Source organism: Aquarana catesbeiana, linkage group LG05, assembly GCF_042186555.1.
Source record: "Aquarana catesbeiana isolate 2022-GZ linkage group LG05, ASM4218655v1, whole genome shotgun sequence".
Classification (NCBI taxonomy): domain Eukaryota; kingdom Metazoa; phylum Chordata; class Amphibia; order Anura; family Ranidae; genus Aquarana; species Aquarana catesbeiana.
The window spans coordinates 118,737,327-118,750,937 of NC_133328.1; positions in this window are offsets into that span (position 1 = coordinate 118,737,327).

Genomic DNA, 13,611 nt, shown 5'->3' on the forward strand with positions numbered 1-13,611 from the left:
CGTTTTTTTCAAAATTGCCGCTATTTTTTTGTTTATAGCGCAAAAAATAAAAATCGCAGAGGTGATCAAATACCACCAAAAGAAAGATCTATTTGTGGGAAAAAGAGGACGTCAATTTTGTTTGGGAGCCACGTCACACGACCGCGCAATTGTCAGTTAAATCGATGCAGTGCCGAATCGCAAAAAGTGCTCTGGTCTTTGGCCAGCCAAATGGTCCGGGGGATAAGTGGTTAAATGGCAAAAAAAAAATCGCCATTAAATATTTAGGGATATATATTCCTTGAGATCTTACTAAGCTTCAAGAAATAAATTACTCCCCGATAATCCAAAATATAATGAAATTGATCTAAAAATATGATAGAGTGGTCTTTTCTTGGATTGGAATGATTAATATAGTAAAAATGGATATATTACCTAAATTATTATATATATTCCAAACAATATCAATATTTTTTCCAACAACTTTATTGGGTCAATTACGCAGAATAATAGGAAGATTTGTATTGTCGCAGAGATCCCCCCGAATTAAAAGAGACACATTACCTAGGGCAAAGATGAATGGAGCTCTGGCTCTTCCAGATTTTACAATACATTTGCACTCGGCATTTGTGACGAGGATAGTTGACTGATTTCATAATGCGGAATGCAAGCAATGGGTGAAACTGATATCATTGCCATAAAACTGAAATCACTACCATGGGTTGAGATGAGCGAGATGCCATTTTTTGTTTCCTCAACATTGAAAGTATGGGATTTATTAGTGAGGAAATTTTTTTTTTTAATCTGTCCAGATCGGGCCTATGACACCTTTATTTTCTAACCCTGAATTTCCACCAGCGGTAGAAGCATTGTTCTTCTTAAAATGGCACAGAGGTGAAGATGTAAGACTTGTCCAGACCCTGGTAGATGGTAAACTCCCTCCCACTAAATCTTTTGGGTTTAGAGTTTAAGACTAAATGGGTGCAATATCAACATCTTCAAACATATATTCAATTTTTGACACAAAAGTTTCCATTAGATAGACCATTAACAGAATTTGAACAACTAATTCTACAGGAACAAAAACCAGCTCATGTTCTATCTACCATTCATAAATACTTGCTCCCTAAAAATACGGGTGAAGAATTAACATACCGTATTTATCGGCGTATAACACTCACCCCAAGTTTAGGAGGGAATTTTAAGGAAAATAACTTTTAGGAGGGAAGTTAAAGGAAAAAAACTTACATTTAAATGTCCATTAATGCAGCCTTATCAGTGTCCATCTGCAGCCTTCCCCAGTGTCTTTGCAGTCTTGTGTCATTATTGCAGCCTTCCCAGTGTCATTGCAGTCTGTCTTTGCAGCCTTCCCTGTGTCATTGCAGTCTGTCTTTGCAGCCTTCCCTGTGTCAAAGCAGTCTGTGCCTTTGCAGCCTTCCCTGTGTCAAAGCAGTCTGTGACTTTGCAGCCTTGTGTCTTTTTTTTAAATTGGCGCCGATCAGAGGAGAGGAACGAGCTCCGCACAAACCCGAGTGTACTTCGGCTAGACTCGGCTCTGCTCAGAGTCAGGGGCGGGACTGCGAGAGGAGCCGAGTCCAGCCGAAGTACACTCGGCTTTGTGTATGTCGGCGCTCGATTCTCTCCTCTCGCAGTCCTGCCCCTGACTGTGAGCAGAGCCGAGTCCAGCCGAAGTACACTCGGCTTTGTGTATGTCGGCGCTCGATTCTCTCCTCTCGCAATCAGTGGAGATGGGCGGGACAGCGAGAGGAGCCGAGTCCAGCCGAAGTACACTCGGCTTTCTGCATGTCGGCTCCGCTCGCTCCGCTCCTTACAATCAGTGGAGATCGGCGTGGATCGGTGTATAACACGCACCCACGATTTTCCCCTGATTTTAAGGGGAAAAAAGTGCGTGTTATACGCTGATAAATATGGTACTTAATAAAATGGGAAGAAGAATTAGAGATGACAATTCCCAAGTCTGATTGGGAAAAATCGTTTCCTTTAACACATAAAATGCCCTTATCAACCAGACATCAAGAAAGAAACTACAAAATACTAGCAAGATGGTATCAATGTCCAGTTAATATGCACAAAATGAATGTTGACTTTCAGGAGACATGCTGGAGATGTCTTAATGCAAGAGGTACAATGTCACATATATGGTACTACTGTCCTAAGGTCTTTTCATTTTGGTCTAAGATTTTTAGTATATATCTGAAAATTACAGAATCCACTATGCAATCAGATATATTGGTTTCCGTATTATCAATTATTCCTGGATCAATAGAATCTATAAAACAAGATATCTTACGACATATGCTCACTGCAGCATGTACGGTCACAGCCCGAAACTTGTTATATCTCTTATTTGTAAGAGATTCATTGTTCTCACTTTTTAGACATATATACTTTAAGGTCAAGGGGTGTTGGCTAAAAAGGGTAAGTATACTTTGAAAGCATGCACACCCTTTAAAGGGACCCCCTACATATCAGCCAAGGAGAACATTTGAGTTGCAGGGGTGCAATCTAAAGAACTGAAAGTTGCAAAGGAGGTAAGTCAGCTTCTATATTCTGTTTCCTGCTCTCCATTTTCTGTCTGACCTGCTAAAATCAATCTCTCTTACACTTAACTGACCGTGTTGCTCATTGCCTCCAGCCCTGGCACTGCTCTTGCAGAGGCAACTAATCAGTTTAAGTGCTACTTACAGATCCTGCCATGACTAAACGAGTTCAAAACAGCTGTCAGGTTAGCATAAAGGTGGAATTTCCTACTAAGAAGCCAAAACAGCAGCTCTTCCTGCATGCAGATGCTGCTCTATTTTCCAATAAAGTTTCAGAACAAAAGCTAGAGAGTGCCCAAAACCACCGTCATGAAAATGTAAGAAAGGATGATTTGCAAAGTTCCTAATAGGAGATGAGAATTGACATTTCCAGTATTTCTCTTTTTTTTTAGTACAATCTTGTGCATATTACTTGTATGTTTATCATACATCTGTGAAAGGGTAAAATTGTGACTGTACCTAAATCTCATAGAACCATCTTTAATGAGATATGTGCTGTGAACATCCACATAATTATTGACTGGTAATGTAGCAAATGGATAAATAACACTGGCTATATGAGTATGACAGAGCTGCAGTGCTGCATTGTCATTCGCCATATTTCCAAAGCCCCTGTCAGAAAGGGCATGCCAGCACCCAAGATGGCTGCAGAAGAAGATGACTTGTTACGTCTGCCCCTGACAGGGTGCCACTGGTGCGAAGGCACCCTGTGCAGTGGCGTCTCCAGCTTTCATATTTAGGGGGGGCACATGGGGGGACAGGGACAAAAGTAGGGGGGCAACTATAAAATGCATATAGATATATATATATATATATATATATATATATATCTATATAGATAGATATATATATATATATATCTCTATATATCTATAGATAGATATATAGAGATATATATAGATATATAAATATATACTGGGGCCCTTTACTACGACCCCACAATGGCCCTTTCACATGTTCTGCAGTGAGCTCCCTTCCTACTGTATTGGGGCCCCCCAGGGTGGCAGAAAACAAGAGATATGTCACCAGCATACCAAGAAAATATAAGGGCCAAAGCAGTGGGAGAACTATCAGGGTTGTCTTGCCTCCGGGCCCTGGTGTTCTGCCACTGTGGGGTTTCCCAGCCTCCTCTTTCTGTCCTGCCCCTGCTATTGACTGCTCTGGTCTGGCATCTCTTGGAATTTACAGGCTGGTTCTCCTGTCCTAAGGATGAGAGAAATCAGTCTGTTTTTTCAGTAACTGAGAGTCCTGGTGGAGTCCTTCCTGCAACTCGCTCTTCTCCCTGCCAATTAGGATGCAGGGGAAGGAGCAGATCGGGCGGCCATGGTTGTGTGAGCGCTCGCATTATGCAGTGTCAGCAAGCAGAGGGAGGAATCACCCGCAGGAGCTGACTGGGGACTCTCTCCCTCATAGACATTGATTTTTTGTAAAAAAAAATAATTTTTTTTTTATTGGGGGGGGGGGGGGGGACATGGTGGGGCACAGCATAATGTTGGGGGGGTCAGGGCCCCCTCTGCCCCCCCCAGGGACGCCATTGACCCTGTGACAGCTTTTGCCACCCAAACAGGCTATTTAAACTCAGCCAGTTTCCAGACTCAGTGCTGTCTGCTCTACAGCGTTCCCTGCAATTACTTACCTGACTTCCATTCCTATTGTGACCCGGCTTGCTTCCTGACATTCCTGTTTCCTGCCTGCATCCGACCCTGGCTTGTCTTCCACTCCGCACCTGCCTGCTCCTTCTGCCACTCCACTGCCAGCCTGTTGACGACCCGGCCTGTAATCTGATTCCGCCTCTGTTCCTGATGTGCCCGTTTGTGTAGGACCCGGCCTGCCTGTACCTGCCTTCTCTTCAGCCTCGAGGGTGCCACCATCCCTTCTGCTGCATCTGCACTTCTGCCTGTGGGGACCGGTTGTCTACTCGCTCCAGCTACCTGCCTACCATTGCTCTGGGATTCCTACAGACACCTCTACAGCCCAGCCGAGTGCTCCGATCTAGCTCCAGGTTCAGCGATCCCGCCAGGCACTCGTGCGACTCTGCATCTCGATGCTTCCTGTCAGCTCTATCAAGGGCTCCAAGTCAGAGTTGTAAGAGAGTTGAGTTGTCTCCTCATGACATATGGAAGAAATTCCTTGGCAGTTAAAAGCTACAGAAGATTTCTATAAAAACATGCATTAGTCTGAAAATCGGCCAGACTGCGTGTATTTATTTCTAAACCTATAATATTTATATAACTCACCATGAAAACACTTCCCACTTAGTAGTAGTTGAAGTAAATTATTAGACACAGGGTGCACTGTGATTGGCCGGAGCCAAAAAAAAAAAATTCTTGGTTTTGGTACGTGTCCCCCTGGGCAGTTCTCAGCCCGACGCCCCCCATGCCATCTGTTTGACAATGCAGGCCTCTTGAACCCATTGGGAAAGAGAGCCCTGACTGATGGGGGCATAACCAGGGAGGAGTATGGTGACTAGGGGTCACTGTGGATTGGTGGGGGGACGGGATGGGGTTGGGCCTGAGCTCACTAGAGTGATTGCCCCAGGGGATTCTGGGCCTTTTTGTGAAGAAGAGTGGTAAGAGCTGCCCACCCTCCCGCCCTATTTATGGTTGGTACGTCACAGCTTGCTGCGGTTTTTGGTGACCTTGCCAGCAAAACATGGCGGTAAGAGGTACGCCCTTCATGCTAATTGGGAGATAGACGGCCGTCCGGCACTTATGGTAAGGACAGGCCCCTCAGTTATCTCCTTTTCACCATTCGGAATTGAGTGCTCACAGTGCTACTGTGACTGGCACTGTGGAATGTTTAATTGTTATATGTTCAAGTTGTTAAAGTGTTCAAGTTAATAAAGCTGTGGCCTTGCCCTTTCCAACACTAATGGTGGTAAGTGGTCTTTATTGGATGGGAAGAAGGGGTAAGGTCTAAGTTTTGGCTGGATTATGGTATGGACCTGGGTTTATTGCACCTCAGCAGTCATGGCATTTATATGAAATGTTTGTGTTTGCTGTGTGGTTTAGAGCAGTTTCGATTAAATGTAGAGTATTAGTTTTATACTCTATAGTTGTTTAGTTTAGAGATTTGCTAAACTGTTAGTGGATGTTTTTTATTTTTATTATGATGGAAAAATGCAATGCTTTGCACTTAAATTAATATCTAATATAATGACATATGTGATAAACAGTTGTTGCGGTACTGGTAGTCCCTAAGATATTGAAAGTAATATAGTGTGACTGGAGAGTAGCACAGACACAGAGTTCAATCCTGAGACATGAAGCACATACACTCAACACTTCTTATATGACAAACACCATCTAATCAGAGCTCCATCTGTTTTTTAATTCTGGTGTGCCCAACAACATAATTAAAAACAAAATGTCTTTGATGATAGCTGTCAAGGTGGTTTGCTGCTGATTAAAAGATAGGAAAGGTATTTTTGTTGAGCAGCTTCCCGCTGAGATACACAGAAAAAGGATTAAAGACACTGACACCAGACTACATACTTGTTTATGAAAAAGGAGAGAAAATACACATCACTGAAGAATTACACAAAGCATACCCCAAACTGTCCTTCAATTGGAGCCAAATCCATCTGTCCCTCTTTCCTCCTCAGTTTTCTTTCTTTGTATTGTTAAATATTGCACTTTTAAATCTACTATTTAACTACCAAAAGTGTTATTCTGCACAAAAAAAAAACTTCACATCAGTGTTAGACCTCGGAATCCACAGTGGACTGCTTGTGAGACGGTGAGAAAGCGTTATGTGCCTGTACGTTTTAATCCCTGAACCCCCCCCCCCTCATGTGTAGCCACAGCAGCCACTTGGTAACTTTTTTTTTTTTTTTTGGGTTCTCTGCCTCAAATCCAAGAACAACCCCTCTAACACACCCCTCTAAAGTCAATGCAAGCACTTATAAGAATGTGAGTATTGATACCTTTAAATTGGCTGTGAGTTAATACCAGGAAATGGACACAAGACTGTTTAGTCATAAATTAACTCAATGTATTGGTGATTTTATATATATATATATATATATATATATATATACACATTCCAGTATGGTTGTACAGTGAGTCCGATTAGTAGACTGGATTTCTCGGTCACTTGGACATAGGAGGTGCATGGGGAGCTGAAACAAGGGTTTCCCAACCTCCCCAGGGGATTCTGGGTTCCACAGGCCCCCGCCCAAGTGACTCGTCACATCTCTCCTCTTTTAGCAGCAGACTAACACAGGAGGAGACCCCAGATGGGTTGACTCCCAAGTTAAAAATGAAAACAGGTGAGAAGGGGGGCACTAAGTCTCTAGTTAGTACTTGCTCTAGTACATAGTGAATAAATGTATCAAAAATAAATAAATATAAGCCATTTGGCTTTTTAATTCATCCAATCTACAATAAACGGGATTACAATATTTTAGCTTTTTGTATCCTTTCTATACATCTATTTCATCATCCTACTGGGGGAGAGAAAGTCATCCCATGCGGCCTATCCATATTATTTCAGCAAGTTTTCTCTTGCTAAAGGCTTTATTTGACCTTCTTTTAATTAATAAGGTCAACAACATCTTGTAAGCAGAAATCCACTTACAGAGCACTTTGGGTGTGTGTCACAGTCGGTGAAGGTGACCCATTTTTACAGTAGAAGAAGCACTTCTTGATTTCACTTTGCACATCGGACTCTTTATTGGGACTTATTCAATTTTCAACTTTCAAGTCATATCCCTCCGGAGAGCATTCTGTTGTCTCCCCTAAATATCCCTGCTCTGCGTGCCATTGTAGAGGCAGATACCAATTGTCCAGCTCTATCTCCTGCTGGACCAGCCTGTCCATATCAGTCATCCATTGCTCTTGGGGCTGCTCTCCCAGGAATGCCATCAGCAATGCCTGCTGGTCACTGGCCCGTTGTTCTGGGGTTGGAAAGCCCTTGCCCTGTTGCATACCAGGGACCCGGAGGGCTCCAATCCAGAGTCCTACCCAAATCTGCTGCCTGAGCTCTAGGTATTCATCCGCAGACACAGCTCTGGAGTATGCTCTATGGATATAGAGAGAGAGATATATTATACATACAACATTCCAGTGTGGTTGTACAGTGTTGTACAGTGAGTCTGATTAGTACAGATCAGACTGAATTTCTCGCTTACCCTGTGCCCATATTAGAGACACAGGGTGACTTAGACATAGGAGGTGAATGGGGAGCTGAAATGAGGGTTTCCCAACCTCTCCAAGGGATTGTGGGTTCCACGCCCCCCCCTCCCCGCCCAAAGTGACTCCTATCACACCCTCCGTATAAAAGCAATTTATTCTCAACAAAAAAAGAGTAACCGTACTCACAAAAATAGCACTACAAGCTGTGCTATAGAGGGGGAAACCACGTGTGTCAGGGCTGGGCTCAGCCCTTTCTTCTCTGAGCTGGCCGCTCAGCTGTCGGCTAATTGCCAGCTCCTATCTCTCCACAGTTACTCAGCTGTTGATGATATCCTGCTCGTCAGTCCTGCCTACTTAAGCCGTCCAGTCCAGAGGATCTCTGCCTTCACCTTAGTCAACATCACAGAGAAGTTCTCCTGCATTCCTGTTAAAAGACTTGCTTGGCTGACATCCCTTCTGGCTCCAGATCCTGCTTGCTGTTTTAATACTCTCATCTCCGGCTCCCTGACGTTTGGCTTGTCTGACTATCCGTTCCAATTCCTGAACTCTGGCTATGTTTTGCCTATGTTTGTTCTATTTACTTTTAATATTAAACAAGTGTGATTTAACTGTACTTCTGTGTCTGTCTGATTTCATGGTTTCTGAACACGGGCTGACGTCACACTGTGGCTATCCCATTGTACTCTGTATCCATGCTTGTATAGCTAGCACGGCTTGTAGTGCCATATTTGTGAATATGGTTACACGTTTTTTATGGGAATAAATACATTTATACAGAGAGCACTAGATTTCGCCATTCTTTTCCTATATATGCTGATCGTGGTATACGTGGTTTGCTAACCAAACAGAGGATGAGTATGGAATAGAGGACTTCCGGTGCCAGCATCACGCCAGTCTCTGTTGATATCCCCAGAGGGCAACTGCTTTGTTTGACCCGCTGGTGAAACAGGTGTCAAACCGTGAGGTGAGAAGCCTAAGACACAGGTGGGAGAGAGTACGAGCATGTTTTATTTATTTGGATTTTGCACAAGAATGGTGAATCATTTCTATTTATCACATATCCGTTTTATCACTTTTTCATGGACTGGAATGTTAGAATAGTTCATGTGTTCTTTGATTTTTTGATGCACATTGTATTATTTATTAGTAGCGCAGCACTGTTTATTTATGTATTTGATTATTTGAATTAAGTGAAAACACTTTTAGTGATAGCAGCTACTTTATTTATGTTTTGTCACATATATTCATATTTATTTATATAGTATTTTGATTGCTCTGATTTTACACATTTTTGACCATTGGAATTGTCTTTATCCTGGTTGTAATAATTTACACCTGGATATTGTGGCCTTTCTGTGGATGTAGACATTGTGGGTTCAAATATAAGGGTAGTGTCATTTTTAGCACTGCAATTTTAGTATTTAATGGGGTTTATATGCTAAAGGCAAATAGACTATGCACTTTGCAAAGTGTATTTACACTCTGCAAGAGCAGTTGCTCCGGAGCTTAGTAAATGAACAGAAGCTCTGCTGACTTCCATTATCCAATCATGTACAAGCAAAAAATGATTTTTTTTTTTCTTGCATGTGATTTGGTATTCTTTGCAAAGTGAAGCCTTACCCCATTCACTAAGCTCTGGAGCAACTGCACTTGCAGAGTGCAACTGCACTTTGCAAAGTGCAACTGCACACTGCAAAGTGCACAGTCTATTTCCCTTCAGTAAATCAACCCCTAAGTGTAGCACCCTCTATTGTGTTTGGAGTGTAGATTTGTGCAGGTTTACCTGGCGCTCCGCACGTGTCCACAGCCCAACGTAAGGAGATGTAGGCGGGGACGAGTGTCTCGCTTCCTGCCATAACTCCGTGCGTAGCCTAAGCGTGCACGTCATAGGAAGTGAAAGGCCGGAAATAAACCACAATTAGTGTTGGAATGCATGTGTGTTCCATGACTCGGGCTCGGTACAGACTAAAAAGTGTGAACTGTATCGCTAATGTTTTCTCCAAAATAGGAGCGAGCAGAACGTATCCACTATAATCAACCACTCAGAAAGAGGGGTATTAAATTGACTATAGTATTAGGAAGTGAAATTCCACAGGATCAGGAGGTTGGATGGGTACAATACAATATAATTATGTGTGTACAATACAAATAAAGAACAATGCTACATGTATATAAAAAAACACACAAAGAATCATATGACATAGAGTCATAGACTGGTAACCAAACCATATGGAGAGTGAAGGAGCTACTTACATCACTAAGTGATTATAGATGCAATGTAGTGGTCACTCAGCCTAAACTATAGGCACTCATGTAACTGATGACTAACAATATGTGTACATTCTAACTATGTATCACTAAAGCTCAGTAGTTACCCCTTCTACAGAAAGGTAAGTATCAAAAAATACTGTGGGAGAATGAGATGAGTAAAGAGTGATAAATAGAAAATAAAAAATAAATTAAAAAGCGGGTCACTAAAACCATTCCATATGTGTATATAAAATCCAATAGAAACCATAGGAATGGTATTCTTGAAGACTATGGTCCTAAATGTATATCCAGAACAATCCATTTATATTAATGAGACTCTAAGTGAATCTAACAGTAATATGTTAATATAAATCTTAGTGGAAATTATCAGGTAAGAGTGATAAGGCGTGGTCAAGATTGGTTGATGAAAGCATTGATATCCCAAGCTATGTTTAATCTATGGGGTGTGTAACATTTAAGCTGGTATATCCAGAAAGTTTCAAGTTTGGACTCGCCCCTCCAATGGGGGACGAATATATCTATAACTTGAAACTTTGTGCCTAATAGATTTTGTTGAGGACATTGGAAGTAGTGTCTAGGAACGCTATGGTTAGTGCATCCCTTTTTGATACTAGTTATGTGCTCATTTACCCCTACGGGAAAGGTCTGTATGGTACGACCCATGTACTGTTTCCCGCAAGGGCACGTGATCAAATATACAATGTATCTGGTGTTACATGTTGTGAAATGCTTCATCTGGTATTCCTTTGCGTGGAAGTTGATGTAAAAGTATCAGTCTTCCTATGTCCACAAATATTGTGCAAGCACAAATTGCATTTACGGCACGGGAAAAGTCCTTTCATATTATGAAAAAAAGAAGGGCTGGTAGGAGGATCTATTACATTAGGTGCGATTTGTCCACTTAATGGGAGGGCACCTCTATAGATGACTCCCGCTTGGTCTGGGAGTATGGGACCTAATATATGATCATTTTTAAGGACCTTCCAATGCCTATAAATATCCTTAATTTGTTTGTGTTATATGGAGAAGGTGGTGAGAAAAGACCATTTGTGTTTTGTATCCTGTAAACGTTTTGGTTGTTCTGATATTAAGAGACTTCTATCTACCCTGGAGATTTTATTGATTTATTCATTGATGTAGCCATTCCAGTCAGTAGCTTTGAAGAAAGTTTTAGTCACCAATTGGTTATTAACTGCTGTTATTTCCAAATCAAGGAAATGGATGGTGGAGGGACTGGCTTCATATGTCAATTTGATCCCTACAAGATTGTCATTTAAAATGGACATAAAAACATCTAGGGAGTCCATACTCCCTCTCCATAGGAGGAGGATGTCATCAATGGACCTGGCCCAGAGAACCATCTCTGGTGGGTCCAGGGCATAGACGACATCCTCCTCCCAACGGGCCATAAAAATGTTGACGAAACTGGGAGCGAACTTGGCCCCCATTGCCACACCCTTTTCTTGGAGGTAAAAGTCATTATTGTACCAGAAGTAGTTGTGCTTAGTAGCAAAATATAAAATGTCCATAATGAATCTTTTTTGGGTTCTTGGAATAGTCTTATTCCTGGTTAAGAAAAGTTCAACAGCTGAAAGGCCTAAGTCATGAGGTATACAAGTGTATAAAGCTGTGACATCCGCGGTAACTAATAATAAATCTTCACTGTAATCAACACGTTGCAACCTAGTGATGGTGTCCTTGGTGTTTTTCAAGTATGATGGTATAGACTTAACTATAGCTTGAAGGTGAAAATCAATATATTTCCCTATACGGGAGTCGATACCGCTGATAATAGGGCGGCCAGGTGGTTGTGTGACATTTTTGTGTACCTTGGGCAGGTAATAGATTATGGGGATACGTGGGGCAACTGGTATTAAATAGCTTTTCTCTTTTTTTTTATCCAAAATACCCAACTGGGATCCAGTATCAATAAGATCTACAAGTGCTTTTTTAAAGTCAGATGTAGGATTTTTGGACAGATGTGAATAGGTCTCAGTATCACTCAAGATTCTAGTCATGTCTGAATGGTAGTCACTCTTATCAAGAATCACCATCCCACCGCCCTTATCTGCTGGGCGGATAGTAAGGTCTTTCCGCTCACAAAGTTGTTTATGGCCAATTTTTATGTTGGGGTCACTGTATACTCTCTTCTTAAGTAGTTCTTCCAGATCTTTAAGATCAAGGTCTCGAAAAACCTTGCTAGAGGGTGCAGTAGGGCAAGGGGGGTTGAACAAAGATGGGTTTGAAAGACCTTAGTGTACTGTGTGGGATGTGACTTCAAAATTAGAGGGCCTATTAGGGTTGGAAATGAAATATCTTTGAACATTCAATCACCGTACATATTTATGCACGTCTATGAATGTGGAAAATTTGTTTATTTTTTGGGGGGGACAAACTTAAGTCCTTTGTCCAAAACCAGTTCTGCGTCTGTAAGAATGGCCTTACTTAAATTGAAGATACCTGCTTTCTTTTTTTCTGGCACGCCGCCCCCCTCTGGTGCCGCATTTGGTTCTAGACCTCGTTTGTACCCTTCTGGTTCCCTGGGAAAACCCCCCATGTTTGAAGGTCTGGGTTGGCTCTCATTGTGATTAAACGGTGATCTATTGTAATAATTATTTTCCCTATCCATATAAGAATATTGGGAATTATAATTATCTCGTGGTCTTTTCTCTCTCAGTGGTGAAAATCTATTATAAGTGTGTACAGGTGTTCTATGTGAATAATGTTGAGCATAGTAATGGTCATTTTGACTTGTCTTTCTTCTCCGTGGTGGGGTATCCTGTCTATAATAATCATTATTTTGTGAGTAATCTTTATTACCTCTACCCTTGCCTCTGCCTCTACCTCCATTGTTGGGGAATGACCCCCTGCAGTTAGGTGTGGGTGTGTGCGGACCAGTGGATGGATGATTAGTTTTGTGGGCATTGTATGTATACTCCACTTTATTTTGTGGGGGTAGGGTGGTCTGTTGATGTTGTGGTCTTAATTCAGATTGACCTGAGGTTTCCATTATCGACTGTTCAACATCTGGAATTATGGGTAAGTGATCCTTATTTTGCCAACTGAAAACACAACCATTTTTGGAATCGTTGACATCAGTAAAATTTTTGTGTTTCTTGATTTTTTTTGTACTCGCTCTTCTTTCTCTAAATGGTTCTTTAAATTAGTGGAAAGTGAATTATATTCAATAGTGGATTTATGTGAGAGGAGTTTGTCTCTAATTTCCTTAATTTCTTTATCTATATTACTCATTCTTAAACGTTTCCCTTTCAGTCAGTTATCCTAAAAAGGAAATCCCGGCTTCATTAAAATAGCGGAACCAAGGTTCTAATTCTAGATCTCCTTGTTGTGGGTGTACATTCCACCTCAAACCTATAGGTACCATGTGCTCCTTGGAGTACTGTTCCAAAAATGTTATGTCCCATTTGAGGTGGAGTTCTGATACCATCAGGTTTTTCAACCTCAGAAATAAACCTCCTATTTCTGAATCTGTATTTAAAGAAGTGAAAACGCCCTCAGTATTAAATGAGCGGCTGGTGCGGTATTCAAAAACATCCATATTTAAATAGAAAATTTCAGAATACTAACAAAAGTATATGTATATAACTGGACGGCAGCAGTATTGGTGTCAAAATTAACAAAGTGAGTATAGGGTGGAAAAACTG